The sequence below is a fragment of the Paramisgurnus dabryanus genome, chromosome 6, assembly GCF_030506205.2.
Source record: "Paramisgurnus dabryanus chromosome 6, PD_genome_1.1, whole genome shotgun sequence".
NCBI classification, from domain to species: Eukaryota; Metazoa; Chordata; class Actinopteri; order Cypriniformes; family Cobitidae; genus Paramisgurnus; species Paramisgurnus dabryanus.
This window is the reverse complement of record NC_133342.1, coordinates 23,637,845-23,655,519: the sequence shown is the minus strand read 5'-3', so window position 1 is coordinate 23,655,519 and position 17,675 is coordinate 23,637,845. Positions and strand designations below refer to the sequence as shown.

The 17,675-nt window shown below is 36.1% G+C and overlaps 1 long non-coding RNA gene across 20 annotated transcripts; it reads left to right on the top strand.

Moving 5' to 3' along the window:
• The first annotated feature begins 8,357 nt into the window (after positions 1–8,357).
• On the top strand, positions 8,358–17,147 carry LOC135766761 (uncharacterized). 20 transcript variants are annotated; one of them, XR_010541812.1, is made up of 11 exons: positions 11,721–11,733; positions 11,846–11,922; positions 12,424–12,531; positions 12,948–12,979; positions 13,211–13,294; positions 13,399–13,485; positions 14,314–14,541; positions 14,719–14,782; positions 14,912–15,014; positions 15,096–15,217; positions 16,540–17,147. It is a non-coding gene; the product is annotated as an uncharacterized lncRNA (long non-coding RNA). The 20 variants fall into 20 exon arrangements; XR_010541817.1 differs by having other exon boundaries at positions 11,722–11,733; positions 11,846–11,911; XR_012336844.1 differs by lacking the exon at positions 11,721–11,733 and adding an exon at positions 13,070–13,108 and having other exon boundaries at positions 11,744–11,922; positions 12,424–12,494.
• The last annotated feature ends 528 nt before the right edge of the window (positions 17,148–17,675 follow it).

Sequence of the window (17,675 nt, the reverse complement as noted above, 5' to 3'; positions counted from 1 at the left end):
TGATTTAGTGTTAATAATTAAACGCTACATATTGCAATTTAATATATTTATATTCTAGCAATGCTCTCCCACATATCTTGCTATTATAACTGCACTTATTCCGTCTTTAGTAGGTTGCAGAAGGATGATAATTGACCAGAAATACACAGTTTTAAAATATCTTGCTGTTAACATTTCTCAGTCCTTTCGGCATTCCTACAGACTGAACCACTGTAAGTGAATCCACCCTTACACCTTTATTGAAAATTCTAAATAAATTGTATCGTACTAATAAATAGCATAAACACATTAACTGAATTTCAAGTTTTGTTGTTCAGTCTCCATCACATGCATCATGAAATGAAAAAATATGGTACCCCGTGGTTAAAAAAATACTTAGCCTAAATATATTTTATACCTATATTATTTCAAAAATATATGTGGTGTATGACTATGATTGAATGAAGACCCAGCGTACGTTACAACCATCTCAGAGGTCTCTTCTGAATCAGCGCAGTTTGTGGAATCCATGTGAAAGCAGATGACGCCAGTGTGATCACCACGCACCAGCTATATGTGGAGAGGAGTGTGATCGAGCAGGGGCGAAAATCTCATCTAAATGTTGGGGGGGACAATAAACATAAAATTTTTCAAGAACAATTTTTGAAGGGGACACCAATAATACAGGCAAAATTGTACTTGCAAGGAAATGGGTACAGATAGAAAACGTTTCTCTTTCTCTATGAACGGACGCAAATTTAATTTTAATACATATGAATGCAGAGGTGAAAAGAGTAATACAATTTTCTACTTAAGTAATAGTAAAGTTACTTTAATAATATTTTACTTAAGTAAAAGTAAAGTTACTGGTCTAAAAATCTACTCAAGTAAAAAGTCATTTTAATTTTAAGAGTTACTTTTTTACAGCGGGGAGAGGTTTCTAGTATAGTTCACAAAGGAAGGATATATACATCTCAAACTATGTTTTTAATTGTAAACATCTCTACAATTAAAGTGCAATAACAAATGTTAATAAAATAAAAAGCTTTTTATAACTAAGAAACATTTATGGAATTATTTAATGATTTTTACAGGTGAGTTATGCACTTTTGAAGCAAAAATAATATGAGGTCAGCAGCTAGTAAATACAATCATTATATGAAGGTTGTAATTGATGTATTGCTGGTAACATACATTGTTATTAAACTATATACATAAATGAACATATAATGAGATGAGTGCCATGGCTATACACTATACATCCTTTACACGTTTATTAGCTCCCAGACCTGTGTACCTGATGTCTTTCAATCTATCTCTCTCGCGCTCTCTCTCTCTCTGCAATGTCTAATGATCTGCGCATTCTCGAGGACGTTCTCAAGTTGTTTGACTTGACGCGAAGCTGCTAGACCTCGGAAGATAATGCGCATGTATTAAAAATGCATCGTGCAAATTAGCGGTTAAACACGGTCGGCAATTCTCAAACTCCGTACTCAAGAGCATGAACCCTACCTGAATGAAACAATCGCTTTGCGTCAATGGCCAGGGGTTTCTTTCGTAAGAATTGAATTGAGGGTCTGCATTAGCCTGCGCCTGTCTCGTCCCTCTCCATGGTTCTTTTTGCGCGTTCCCCCGCCCATCAATCAATCATCCGACCGTGGCGCGTCTTTATCACCTTACTTTTTTATTTATTTTTACTCAGTAACGGATATGATTTAACATGTAGCGAAGTAACCAACAATACTTTAAACATACTTAAGTAAAAGTAAAGTACAGATTTTAAAAACTACTCAAAGTAAAAGTACACAAAAAACTCAGTTACAGCAAGGTGAGTAAATGTAATTTGTTACTTTCAGCTCTGCCTCACCTCTGCATGAATGCATAAAAATGTTTTCTTGATCGTTTATCTGCTTCTGTTCTCAGAAAACGAAATATGTTCATGTTTATATGTCAAAATAGTCCAGTTTTAAAACATATGAGGATAAACTGATAAGTGATGGGAAACGTTGTATTGTATATAGCTTATTAACGCGTCGGCTCCGTACACTTCTCTACCACCGGAATGTGTGGTGGTGAGGTAAAAGGGGCGTGGGCAGTGGACCAAACCACTGTGAGGCAAGGGAGGGGGAATCCAAATATTTAAAACGTTTTTTTGTTGTTGCTCCGTTTGCATTTGTATTGTTTCACTTCTTACACAACTAGTTTAAGTATTATAAATCATTAAATTATTTTCAATACACATATTCTAATGATAATTTAGGGGGGACAACCCTCAGATAGGGGGGGTCCTGTCCCCCCCGACCCCCCCGGGATTTCCGCCCATGTGATCGAGCCAATACAGTGAATGTGTTTTCTCGCTAAATTACTCTCAAACATAAAATTGTTTTGCATGTAGCCTACGCCATATCACGTAGGCCTAATATTTGAATCGTTAGCCAGAGGTTACTTACTGTATAAATAATTTGTAATTTCCCATGTCTTTAGCATAATATGTAATATTACATAATGCCATGTAATATTAAAATAATTAGCCCTTAGTTATAACATACTGCATATATTATTTGTATTTTTCCTGGTTGTTACCCCTTTGGTTCTCCAAATATTATAAATTGTTCTTTTAAAATTACACGTATGTACTTTATAAGTATACTATAATTACAGAAATGTATGCTGTAAATTTGCTGTACTTACGGAGTACTTTACTGCATATATCCTGGTTGTTACCCCTTTATTCCCCGAATATTATAAATTGTTCCCTTATAATTACACGTACGTACTAAATAAGTATACTATAATTACAGAAACTTACGCAGTAAATTCGCTGTACTTACGCAGTACTTTACTGCATATATCCTGGTTGTTACCCCTTTATTCCCCAATATTATAAATTGTTCCCTTATAATTACACATACCTACTTCATAAGTACACTATAATTACAGAAACATACGCTGTAAATTCGCTGTACTTACGCAGTACTTTCCGGGCTGTAATCTAAAGCGTTACCTATATTTTCTATAGACGTGTAAAACCATATAATGGCGAATTATTTTACTTTCACTGTTTCACGAGTTTGCCTGCCCATTTAGTCTTAATAATTAACGGTAAACGAACTCTTGCTGTTTTTAAAGGCAGCTCGAACCTTAGGTCGACTCGAGCCCCAAGTTCAAGAAACAGAAGAAAAAAAACGGAGGAGATGAGGAGGAGAGATATGAATTGCGGAGGCACGGAGACGTTAAGGTTTAGCATATGCTTTTATTGATAATAATTGACAGCACTAAATGTGGTCCCTTTCAAACCGTTAAAAGTATAGGCTACTCGTTAAAATATTATTACTGCAGTAAAATTGTTTATTTTGATTAATATTATCCAGCGATCGTGGCACCATAAAGTTTTTTTTTTACAGAAGCCTGCAATTACTTTTCATGCGATTATAACGTCTTCACGTATTAACATTATTTGCGAGGTACATTTGCAAATGATTCATAAAGTCATACCTCTGCAATTGTTTAATCGATTGTGTTTTAGAAGTACATGTATGCTCAAACTCTTATGACAGCATGTTCCCGACGGATACCATTAAATATATTGATCTAATTTCCAGAATCTCACATTTATATTTCTCTAAGAGAGAGAAAGAGAGACTGGGTATAACAAATAAAAAGGGTATACAAAAATTGTAACAGTTACCTTCATTCGTTTTTCTTACCTTTTATTTCCTCAAAATAAAAAAGAAACATTGTAGCCTACTGTCAGCAGAGTAGAGAAAAAAAATGTCACACAGAAAAATAAATGAAATATGACATCTGTCATTATTTGCAAAATTTTCAAAGGGCTATTACCAGAATTCTGACCGCAATACTGTCTTTTATTTAATAAACGCAAATGTTCAGGTTAATTAAAAGGAAACATGAAAATTGCATCTATTGCAGTAAATGTATTTTCGGGGGGGGGGGGGGGCTGTTGACGTGGGGACCCACCCACTTTTCATTTGCTTCCGACGCCCATGTATCTTACTACTTTTGATAAATAAATGCATATTGGAAGTCAAAAAATAAAGTAAAATTTACTTCATATATCAAGTCCTTCATTGGTACATAACCACATACACTTATCCCTAACATTATATACAGTCATCACACTATAACGTTTGAACATTATTTTGCCAACATGCATCAAAGATATTCTGAATAAAATAAATATAAACTTCAATCAAGTGATTGACACTTAGTTGCCTCACAGTTAAGGGCAAACCACAGCTCTGTGAAGAGGAGAAATATGTATTATCTCCTCCAGACCATTAAAAACTAAATATGATTTAAAATGTCAAAGAATGTTCACTGCTTAGATACATTTAACGTTAAAATTTTACAGAGTGTAAATTCAGAGTTTCATAAATAAAAAACTTTAATTCATTTAGGACAAGAGAGGATTCTTTGAGCAGCAGATGCTGTTTAGCGGAGGACAACCATCTGAATTTCAATTTCATGAGCATTCACTGCACACAGGGCTCTCTTGCTCTTCTCATAGAGCTCAAGTAAATGCACGTTGTTGACAAAAGTTCAGCCAAGCTAGTGGAATGTTAATGATGGGTGCCTCATGCTTTCTAATGGCATGACACTGTTCAAAAGCTTGATAAGGTATATAATATATTTCCTGAGAAAAGTGGCAAAAATTTGTTTTGCAAAAGAAAGATGTGAAACACTGAAAGTGAAAATTGCCATTATGGTCGACACAATACAGCATTCACAATCCATAGTAGGATTGGGGCACAAAGTAAGGCTTTTCTGCCTTTGGCTCTATCATTTATATATTTTATATATATATATTTTAGTTCGATTAATATTTTTTTACACAATCAACACACACATGTCTGCTACAGAAAAACACTTAAAGTTTGTTTGTGGGAGCTAGGAGTGCAAATGTTACACCTTACCTCATAGGTGGGGTTACTTGTAACAACCAAGGGTTTGTTGTAACACCTGTTAGAGCATTTTGTTTAAACACAAATTATTTGATATACTAAAGGTGGATATTGTTGATATATAGATAGATATACAACACATTCATTCATCCATGATCCTTCATAACCATCCTTGTTATTATGCATCAATGCATATAAATAAATATTTTTGAAAGGGCTCACAATTATAAGACCAAAAATCTTAATTGTCAGTTATCTCCTTATTTCCTTATATTAACAGTTTTTATTTTGATTAATAGTATTTCAAATGTTTTCGTTTCGTATTTACTGTATGTATAACCTGAGGCTTAAAAATGCCAAAGAATGCATAAAAAAATTGTTCTCCAGTAGGCTACTGTGCAAAAGTCTTAGGCCACCACCACCAGACTTGTTGTTCTAGAAGTTTTAATGTCCATCCATATTTATTTTTCAAATTTTTTTAAGAATCAAAAAGAAAATACAGGAAATATGTACAAAAAAATAAAAATCTTAATTTTCAGGACTAAATGTCTTCTTTAGGCATCGTTGGTGTTTTGTGTGACCTCTCTTGGCACTAAACACATCTTGAGTGTTTTTGAGCAGAATCAAGTAGGTTTAAGAGGAGTTTACCCTAAAAACTTGACACATCAGTTTACATTTTTATACAATTTTTAATACTATATACACATTTCCTGTATTTTCTGGTTGTATTCTATTAAAGAGACTGAGAAATAATTATATATGATCACTATAACATTGTAAAAACAACAAATCTAATCTTGGCATGGTGGCCTAAGACTTTGCACAGTGTGTGGCTTTATTAAGTGCAAAAATTATCCAGAGATGGTTTTACATGTCCATTTACAACCTTAGAATGAAAAAAAAAACAAGAAATTGCCCCTAAATCATCTTCTGACGGTAAGAAAAAAAGACCAAAAGTAAAGATTGCTCAGCCCTGTATAAATATGTAACAGTAAACCCGTATTAATTGTGCCCCACACTACTGATGTAAAATGTAGTAAAATGTATTTCTGAAATTCAACAAGGAAATTACATAGGGTGGACCCTGATCAGGAATTGACAAGATCAAGTGGCTGGGGAGACATGTAAAACCCCAAGAATTGGTGACGTCAGGCACATGGTATAATTTTAGAGGCAGAGCAAAACTTTACAAAGACACATTATTTGTTTTCAACTTTATTTCTGCTCTATTAAACAGGGACTGGAATTTAAAATAAGAAAATATGAATAACTTTATGGTGACCTTTAAACAAACATATTACAATGTAAAAGATTAGTCAAGATTACATTTGCAGCCTGTATTTGTAGCCTCAGTGATCTTAATAAAATCTACCTCATAGTCATTTTGTACATTGCACTCATTTAATTAAGTTTTCAGTCATTCTTGCCTTATCTGTGGGTTGTAGTCCTGCTTTTTCTTAGACTTTTGTGATAATGTACATAAAATGTGAAGATTTTGGTTTGTGGTGCCATCTCAATATAAGAAAAAAATCACTATTGCGTATCTTCTCTGGATCTGTTCCACATCTGCAGACTCTGTCTTTAAGAATCAGCTTAAAAAGTAGTGTTTTGTTTTTCACCAGAATACAGTATAGAGGAAATATTTGATTATTTATTAAAGGGATATGAAACCAAAAATGAAATTTCTGTCATCATTTACTCACTTTCATGTTGTTGCAAACCTGTATAAATTTTGTTGTTCTGATGAACACAAAGGAAGATATTTGTGAAATGTTTGTAACCAAACCTTTCGTGGACCCCATTTACTTCCATAGTATTCTTTTTCCTACTGTAGAAGTGAATGGGGTCCACAAACAGTTTGGTTACAAACATTTCTCAAAATATCTTCCTTTGAGTTCATCCGAAAAACGACATTTATGCAGGTTTGTAACAACCTGACGGTGAGTAAATGATGAGAGAATTTTCATTTTTGGGTGAACTATCCCTTTAAGGATGTAAGTAACTTAATGCTAGCAAAGCAAATAAAAGGACAATGAGTCCACACTCACATTTGTTTTGACACCAGATGATCACGTGTGCCTCTCAGTGACAACAAGTGAAAATCTGTGGCAAATGTCATGTTAGATCAGCGCTAACTTAAACTCTTGCATCTAACCTCATGCTTAACGCAAAGCACACAAAACAGAGCCTGAAACTATTAAAAATTATTCAACTTTTCAACCATGTTAAAAGAGGGTAATTTTGAAATTAACATTTATTGACCATTGATTGACATTGAGGATATTTATTGTTGGATTTAAAGCTCATTTTATAGATTATTTGAAGTTAGTATCCATTTACACTAACAGGACATCATTTGAGTGACAGAGAGAGAGACAGAGAGAGAGAGAGAGAGAGAGAGAGAGAGAGAGAGAGAGACAAAGAGAGCAGGGAGAGATTAAGACCCAGCAAACAGGGGACGTCCCCCGGACGTCGCGAACGTCCTCTTAGGTCCGCATAAGGTCCTCAATTGGTCCGCATTGTAACGTTCGCTGGCGGACCTTCCGGGGACGTCCGCATATGGTCCGCTAAATAACGTTCGCTTGCGGACCTTCCGGGGACGTCCGCATATGGTCCGCTAAATAACGTTCGCTGGCGGACCTTCCGGGAACGTCCGCATATGGTCCGCTAAATAACGTTCGCTGGCGGACATTCCGGGGACGTCCGCACAAAGTCCGCTAAAAACCGTTTTCTGGCGGACCTTCTGGTGACGTCCGCATATGGTCCGCTAGACAACGTTCGCTGGCGGACCTTCCGGGGACGTGAAACCACTCGAAGCTTTAATATAAACCCATACACATTTAACCATAAGAGTTACCCTTTTATGCAACATCAAAGTAAAAATGCTGTTTTTGCTATGGCTTTACTAATGAAAATTTTAGTAAAACGTAATTTATAGTATCTAATATTAAGAATTTCTTAATTTATAAACTACTTAGTATTTACTGACTATATTACATAGATTCCATTAAAGCTGCTTACAATTGTTCTATAATTTTATTGCATTTAAAGTAAATGAAAGATCTGGCACCTTTGTCTTTTTTAGTAAATGATTTTCTCCACTATTCCTAACACATAACTATGGTCAATAAATCGAAATCACAATGCACATATTCATGTAATAGTTAAAGAATCCACCATTGTGAAGTTACATATCACTCAATTAAATATAAATGAAGTGCAAAGACTTGTTTATTTTTATTAATATGACACATACATTAATATGAGTGTTGTGTGGTTCTTCAAGCGTTGTCTTTCTCATATATGAAGCACTGCATGATAAATAATTGTAAAAATCTATATACATACATTATATCAAGGAAAAACTAATTTAAATCTACAACTACAGTTCAAATGTAAAACTTTTTGCATAGTTATTATTGCGAAGGATTCAAAATGCAAGCAAAGCAATGCAAACAGAAATGTAGAATGACAGTCGCTCAATCTGTTGCAAGCAATGACTTTCAAACAGCAAGTGCTAAAGAAGCCAAACACGCAGAATTACAAGTCCAACGCTGAAACTGCTGGAAAAGAACAGTGAAAAAGATACAGGTAAGATATTTACACATTTTTAGGTTTAGTATCAAATTGCAATGGTAACACTTTACAATAAGCTTGTATTTGTTAGCATTTGCTACCATGAACTAACAATAAACAATACTTATACAATATTTATTAATCTTAGTTCATGTTAATTTCAGCATTTGCTAATCCATATTTAAAATGAAAAGTTATATATGTTAAATGTGTATTATATTTTGTTGTGGCATCTAGCGGTGAAATTGCAATCAACCTCAATTTCGAAACGCAATGAGATTCTATGGTAGCTGCCACAGGACAAAAATGTCATCGTCTGAAGCCCATGTTATAGTGCGTGCGTAAGGTCTACACTGTAGGTTATCCCTAGCCTGAGCGTAGCTCTGCGTAGCCTGATTTTTAACAGCGCTTCAGTTCTACGCGGACTTCAAGCGCTGTTACTGGTCCATTAGAACCCCTCTCATCAGGTAAAAAACTGCATCATAGCCATTTCCAATTGCGACGGTGAGAACAAAGATAGGCAAAGTTGAGGAGTGATTTTACTCAAACTGCAACGATTCGCTGTTTATTTACTTCCATCAGTGGCGTTCGTTACTCCTCATCCGAGGGCCGCTAATTCAAAATAAGTGTACAGAGTATCATGTGCCTTTTTCAAAATATGTGTCCTGCGTGTTGAGAGATCCTGTGTGCATCACATGTTTTGTCATAATAAGTGCCTGCTGCACACGCGTCAAAACCGTTTATGATAAAAAAGAGACGCTCACGTTCACAAAATACATGCAAGACACTCCCAAAACAGTAAACTCTGATTACACATGAGATTATGTGAGTATCTGGCAATCGTGAGTGTCTCTTTTATCATAAACCCTTTAGATGCATCTGCAGCAGGCACTTATTTTGACATGACACGTGATGCACATAGGATCTCTCAAAGCGCAGAACACATATTTTGAAAAAAGAAACCACACACATGACGGGCTACATACATGTTGTGACGAACTTCGAATCGAGTGCCCTCAAAAAAAGAAGTCACCGGCCGCCACTGCTGTTGGTCTTCTCAAAACATACACAACAATCTGCTGTTTCTTCATTTGTGAGTTAAACTGGCCAAGCTGCTTCTGTGGTTACACGCGTGGAAACTGGCTACCAGCGGTCTGCATGCTATAATGAGCCCTTGAGACAACGTATGGACGAAACACGCTCTGTAGAACAGTTTGTCCGTTTTGGGCTACTGTAGAAACATGATGACTTTCATGTATGGTGGACCGCGGTGTTTAGACATAAAAACGGCTTACTCAAATGTATTCATCTGTGAAAGATAAAAATCTCCATATCTCATTAAATGTGAATAAATGTTAAGATCAAGAATTTTTTTTAACTTTTTTATAAGGTTTTAGGTTGTGATGTGTCAGATAAATTTGCTTACCTAAATCCTTCAAGCCACGAAGTAGGACACTTTTGGCGCTTTTCCACTGCATAGTATAACCCAGTTCAGCACAGCTCACTTTTGGGGGAGGAGTAATGGGATGGGGTTTCGGATGTGAAGTCATGTGCAAAGTTACAAAAATGCAGAGCACACCACCATGCCTATGTCTGCATGGCATTTTTGTAACTTTGCGCATGGCTCCGCATCCAAAACGCACCAAAAATATAGGCGTCATGGCTTAAATGTTCTGTCCGCGGAGAGCTGATACTGATGACACTGGTGTTTGTACAGAACCTGTCATGTGAGAGAGGTAGTGGAAAATGTAGTTGTGGCTGTCAATTTTGATTTTGTGGCTACATTCCATTAATATGCTATGTTGCTCCATGTTGTGTGTGTGTTTGTATCACATTTACGATGATGTTACGGCAGTAGAGGGGACGCAACTGTAACAATAAGCCTATAATCGCCGCTGACATCTTGGGTCTTGAGTCTGCGCAGTAGCAATTTCGGGACCAGTCCTGCACAGTAGTGAGCAGGATGTAAAGCCGCGAAATCAAGGCCCCGCCCTCACTCTCCCAGAATGTGCATACACAGCTGTCAATCATGACGTGACAACACCGTTTTATAGCATTAACTAACTAACTAAAAACAAACTTATTTTAAAAACAAACACTTGAATTTACATCAGCATGATAAAACCTACAGTAAATGACAAAAAACAGCTTGGTCTCAAGTCCCATTAAATAACATGGGGGAGGCGGGGTTTATGACCTATACTGGGACCAGTCACTGGGGAGTGATCGAGATGTTATGAAATCCCTTATGTTGCAGTAAATTAGCTAACTATGTAACAAAATTTCAGCAACGTTGGTACGCTGGAATTGTTTCTAATCGCGCATACACACCCTTATGTGCACCCCTGCCTATAATCTCACCCACTCTGAAGCGATACTAAACTGTACTGGAAAAGCAATGAAAGCGGTATGAGCTGCATTGTGCCGAGCCAAGTTGTACCCTACATTGGAAAAGCGCCATATTATGACATCAGACCCTGCCTGGAACACAGAAAAGCATGAGACAGTAAAGATGTTTGGTTGTGTTTGAATGCTTTCTCTGAACAAATTCCCCATGAACTATGCATGTAAACGAAATTAACCAAGCTACCTATTCTGGCTTTCCCCTTCTTATACATCCTGTAAAACCATAGCCAGAAAACCCACCATCTCAGCTTGTTATTAACAATATACTTATTTGTTCAAACAAATATAACTATATAACCTGCTATACAAGTCAAATATACAAATATAACTTATTAATAATCTTATTAACAAATATTACCAAATTAAACTATTTTAGCCAGGGAAACTTAAATGTCACTACATTGAAATGTCATATATGGTTATAAAAGTATATATTTTGACTCACATCTCAATATGGTGGCCTGCAGGTCTTCATTCTTGATGGGATTCAGAAACTGAACTACTGTGTCTTCACAGACAAATAATCCAAAATCAGCCTAAGAGTGTGGAGTAAACAGCATCAAGCCTCTCTTTAATAGGGAACTCATCTATAAAAACAAACACTTGTTATACTTTTATGAATTATCAAGTTGTACAACACACAGCAATAAAGATTTAGACAAACAATCACAGATTTTATTAATTTTATTGTTGTGTCTAATATATATAGAAACAACTTGTGTTGTAAAAGAAAGGATGACAGCATATCTCTTTATCACGTGCCAGTATAGGCCCTGACTGCACGTGAGAACATTTGAATTATCTGGCACGAGGCCTCACACGTCATACTTCAACTGAAACGGTCTCGATGGTAGGAATAAGCAAAAGCTCCTTTAAATTTCGTCATTTTTTTTATACACATCCCGTTTATTTTGTAGTTAATTATTAGATAAGTTAGTAATTTCGTAAATTTTTCGTTACAGGGTAAGATTTCGTTACCATATACAGTAAATATTGGTTCAAGAGGGCAGTTTGATAACTCAGTCGAGGTTTGTAAATGGTAAATAACTTATTCGAGGTTTGTAGCCATATTTAAGTAACTCGCTTACTTTGTTTCAGTGTTTGAGTAAATGTATAATGTTATTAAGTAATAATTAATATAAATTACTGCGCGAGCTCATTACGGCCGTTTCTCAATCCGAAGGCTACTGGAAGTGGCATATGTAGGCTGTATACGTCATCAAGACTGTCAGATTTAAGAATATTAACAATTATAAAGTTGACTATTATTCTTAGTTAATCGTAAATTGTTGTAATATGCGTATGACTTGCGAATGTAATGCTCATTTAACTTAAATAAACCAGGCTTGATGACGTATGCAGCCTGCATATGCGACCTCCGCAGGATGCAGCCTTCCGTTTCAGAAACGGCCTACAAGTGTGAGCGTGCGCGAGATTCTGTCTGAATTGATTCTTTAGTAATGGCAAAGCAAAAATTTACTGTCGTGGTGATTAAACGCATTTTAAAGTTTAAATTAAAACGCCTAACTTACCTTTCCAGGGGTTTCTGTTCCTGCAGTCTTTCAGGGGTGCTGGCGCGTATGACGATGCGGACATGAACAGCATACTACAGTATACCGCCACCTACTGTACTGTAGTACAATAACGTGTAGGATTGAATACTGTGCCAAACGCAGTAAAAAAAAAAGCCATTTAATTCATTGTAAAAACAATGGACATGCCAGTTCAAGTAACTTGTGGGCTAAATCACCAAAATAAGTTTGTAGATGTGGTTCAATTATTTTTAATGTGCAGCATAATGAATCAGCCTGAATGCATGTAGCCTGTGAACATATTGTTTAGACTTTATTTTTAAACCTTTATCTGGTGTATGGTTAAACCTTATGATGGTAGCAATTGAATACAAATCTTAAACTGAATCAAATCTCTTATAATAATACATAAAATCTCTGGGACGGTTGGGGGTACATCAGGGTAACATTTAAGCAGCTTAATTTTTTTAATTCTTTTATATATTTTGATGTGTATATATATATATTTACTTTCTTTATTTTGTTTTCTCAGCTTTTAAACATCTAAACATGTCCTCCAAAAAGGTAAGTTCAGCACCAGATCAGCTTATCTTATACTGTAATATTGATACTGGTTTGAGAAAAACTAAGATTAAACATCCTACATGTTTCCAGGAAAAAGGAAAAAACATTGGAAAACAATTTTAGCCTAAGGTTTGAGAATAAAGCCAATGGTTCTCTATTAAGGCTAACTGTGTATATTGCCTTTGAGGACTGCAAGCTGAACTTACAGATTTATATGGACTTTACTTACAGGTTTCCTGTGCTGTTTTGCTCCATTTTACTGAACAAAATAAGGCTGAGGTAGCACCATCCTTGTGGTTAGAGTGAAAGAATGTGGTAAGATTTTATCCATGTTTTATAAAATACAAATAAACATGAACAACATGGTCAGCTACATATAAAAAATAAAAATAATCAAACATGCTTGTTTTTATCTGAAGGGTATTGAGACCAAAATAAACAATGTGCCATTCTGGACAAACAGCTGTGGACAATATGCAGTCAGAGTAGCCCATTTTCTCACACAGGTAAAGTATGCAAAGTAATACCAAACTTCTTTTTAACCTCAACAAATACTGTCAAGCCAAATATACAATGTTTGTATGAGGTACTGTGCAAAAGTCTTAGGCCAGCATGCTACCATTAAATTTGTGGTTTTTGCAATTGTGTAGTGATCATATATCATTATATCTCAGTTTCTTTATTAGGATACAACCAGAAAAAACAGGAAATGTGTATGTAGTATTAAAAACAGTATAAAAGTTTAAGCTGAAGTGTCAAGTTTTTAGGGTAAACTCCCCTTTCACTTGAGCAATAGCAGGCAACTGCAGGATCTCTTAAACCTAAATAAAATCAAATCCTAATTCTAATCAATGACTTCAGTCTCCTCAAAAAAGCTCAAGATGTGTTTTGTGCCAAGAGAAGTCACATTAAATATGACTGATGTCTGAAGAAGACATTTAGTTCTAAAAAAAAAATTATTTTTAATTTTGAGTACATATTTCCTGTATTTTCTGTTTGTATCTTAATAAAAAAGTGAAAAATAAATATGGATGGACATTAAAACTTTGCTAAAACAACAAAGCTGGTGATGGTGGCCTAAGACACTTGTACAGTAATGTATATTGACCAAGAGTTGGAATGATCAAGAAAAATACATGTTGTCTATCCATATTTTCTTTAAATGCACATTTATTCACAGTTCAGTAGGACAGTAAATTATCTAAGGGTAAAATCATTATTGAAGGTGATTTAATTGTCACTGCATTCATTGTTACATGATTTAAAACAGTGGGAATCATTGTGTAAGTTTCTTAATAATATCAAATACTTCTTTTTTGTCTTGTTGTTTCTAGACCTGAGGATAAGATTTCCAGTTTAAAAGTGAAGAAAATGAATCATTATTAACAGCAAATAGGAGTATTTCTCAGCTGAAAAGCCAGGTGAAACTATAAGGTCACTATGATTCACTTTCATATTATCATTCTTTTCAGATTTTTTTCCCTGTGTTTTTTTTGTTAGATGAGGAGCAACCAGTAAGAAAAAGCAAAAAGATGTTTTGATGTTGCCTGAGGCACCTTATTGTGAGTACATTGTAATGTTATTAGTCATTTAAATTGTTATACTTCTGTGGAATTAAGAAACAATATATTTAATCTCAGTCTACAGTATTTGTAGTATAATGATGATTACTTGATTTAAATTTATTAATTGTTATATGCCTTGAGTGACTTACAAATGATTGTTTTTATTGTTTACAGTTCCATTTCATGCACAATCACAAATGCAGCACATCAATCAATTTCTTCCAACCAGCGAATCAAGGTACACTATTTTGTTATTTTTTTATCTTAAATTATTGACATTGGTTTTCTTCCAGACAGACTTGTTGTTCATTTATTTTACTGGTATAGTTAGTAATGTTATTAATGTTTCAAAACACCTTCTTGAAAGAAATCTTGGAGTGGAGAATCATTTTGAAAGTAGACCAAATCCAGGACAACATCACAACAGTGGTCGGAAAAATGCAGCAAGCCAAGCTGACTTTCAAAAGATGGTATGTGCCATAACACACGCAACATTACTAGTCACTGCTGACTTTTTACCCATGTTTACTACGGATTGTTTTTGTTTGTAGATTCGTTATCTGTTTCTTCAGAGGGGAGGCAGTTTGGGAGATGGGAATTAGGAGGATGCTACAGTTACACAGGGCAAATTTCAGCAGCTCAGTTTCAAACTTGCAACTAACATTGAGTTAAAGTGAGTCTGTGTGAATATACTCTACATATTATACTTCAATATGCCTTTAACACAAAAAACTACAATAATATCAAAGATCAATATAATAAGACAACTTATATTATTTTATGTCATAGTAAAATATTGTGTGTGTGTGTGTGTGTGTGTGTGTGTGTGTGTGTGACCTATGCTCTCTCTGAGATGTGTATGTTCACTTTGTAGCTGGTCAGGGTGGAAGACCAGCTGACGTACCAGTTTTGCCAGGTTAAAGGACCAGCTTAAACCAGCTAAGACAGCCAACCAACTTAGCCAAGGTGGTATATGCTGGTGGGTCAGCTGGTCTTCCCGCCTGACCAGCTACAAAGTGTCCAAAACCTCTGTAAAACAATCCTGCTACACCAGCCTGACCAGCTGAAACCATACTGAGTATTCATATTCATATCGATTTGCATTTACACATAAAATAGGTAACATACAGTACTGTGCAAAGTCTAGGCCACCATCACCAGCTTTGTTGTTTTAGCTAAATTTAAATGTCCATCCATATTTATTTTTTACTCTTTTTATTAAGATACAAACAGAAAATACAGGAAATATGTACACAAAATTAAAAACATCAGTCAGTATTTAGTGTGACTTCTCTTGGCACGAAACACATCTTGAGCTTTTTTGAGGAGACTGAAGTCATTCGATTAGAATTAGAAAGGATAAAATTTTATTTATGTGTAAGAGATCCTGCAGTTGCCTGCTATTGCTCAAGTTGAAGGTGAGTTTACCCTAAATACTTTAAACTTCAGCTTAAACTTTTATACTGTTTTTTAATACTACATACACATTTCCTGTATTTTCTGGTTGTATTCTAATAAAGAGACTGAGAAATAAACATATGATCACTACACAATTGCAAAAACAACAAATCTAATGGTAGCATGCAGACTTTTGCACAGAACTGTATGTCCACATTTTGCCACCTTTACTTTGAGTGAACTGTAACAGCAACTATAATGCCATAAACATTCAATACTAAGGTAAAAGAGAGTTGTGCATGCTTTCTAGTTTTAGCACAGAATTCTGTCTCCCTTTTAAATGTTTGCTACAGATTTTTTGCAAGACATTTTTGTCCAACCTAAAAACAACTTGTACTGACATATATTAAAATACATCAGTGCCCTTTGTTTTTTTTACATCAGATTGCACACAAGTAATGTTTTAGTAAGGCATGTTTGTTAAAACTGGTTATATTTCATAATTAAACTGAGGCATAGTCCTGGTTTAAGCTCCTTGTCTGGGAAACCACCCCAATAAATACTTAACTTTTGAATGTGTTCGTTTCGTTGTTTTAGGTTAGAAGACCACGGAAATATTTGACATCGGAGTCCAGCAGACAGCCAGAGACACGCACACACACGCGGCTGAAGCGCGTTTGACTGACGCGTACGGGAGATCCGGCACGCGCACGGGAGCTCGCGCACGCTCACACAAACACGGAGCACAGGATAATTACAACTGTTTAATTAAAATAAAAGAACTTTGTGGTATACAATGTTTAGCGTGTCTGATTTCATTGGTTAGCAAGGAAATAAAACGACGTGCTGAGGACTTTAGGCGAACGTCCCCTAAAAGTCCCGAAAGTCCGCTGACCGTCCCGCGAACGTCCTCGCAAAAGTCCGGAGGACGTCCTCGCGGAAGTCCGCTCGACGTAACGGGAACCATACACGATGACGTTCGGGGGACGTTCGCCTAAAGTGCTTAGCATGTTATTTAGCTTACAAAAAAGGTCCCCATGACGTCCCCTAAAAGTCAATAAAGTCCCCAAAGCGTCATTTTGAACGTCCGGAAGACGTTTTTGCGGACGTTCGCAGGACGTCAAAAGAACCCTACACGATAACGTCCGGGGGACGTTCGCAGATGCCATTTAGGGGACGTCCTGGGGACCTTTTTTTGTTTGCTGGGGAGCAGAGAGAGAGAGAGAGAGGACATTCATCAATGCCTCTTTTGTCAGGCATGCAAGATGAAAATTAATGAAGGTGTTCATGAGTGGGGTTTGAAGTTATTAGTGCAACTTCAGAAAACCAAATGGAAAATTAATTCTACCTTCACAATTGTCATCAATCCTGGGTTTTGCCTTAAGGTCTTTACACACCGGGACGTTTTTCGTGCGCGTTTATCGTCGACGTTTAACGCCTCGTGACTCAAGAACGAGCGCCAATGTGAGTGCGCACACCCACGCGAAAAGCGCGAGGCGCAAATGCGTCATTTTCAGAAAAACGCGTGGGACACGTTTTTTTGGTTTGACGCGGCGCGTTAAAAGTTGGCCTACCAATGAGATTGGCGCTTTTGTTCACGTGCCTGGCGCTGCTGAAGTTCCAGTAAAACACGACTTGGTGGCGCTCAAGCACAAAATGGTCTCGCGGAGCACGTGGAACAGGTAAACACACGAGGAAGCATCGAGGCTGTGGAGGTTTATGAAGGTGTCGGA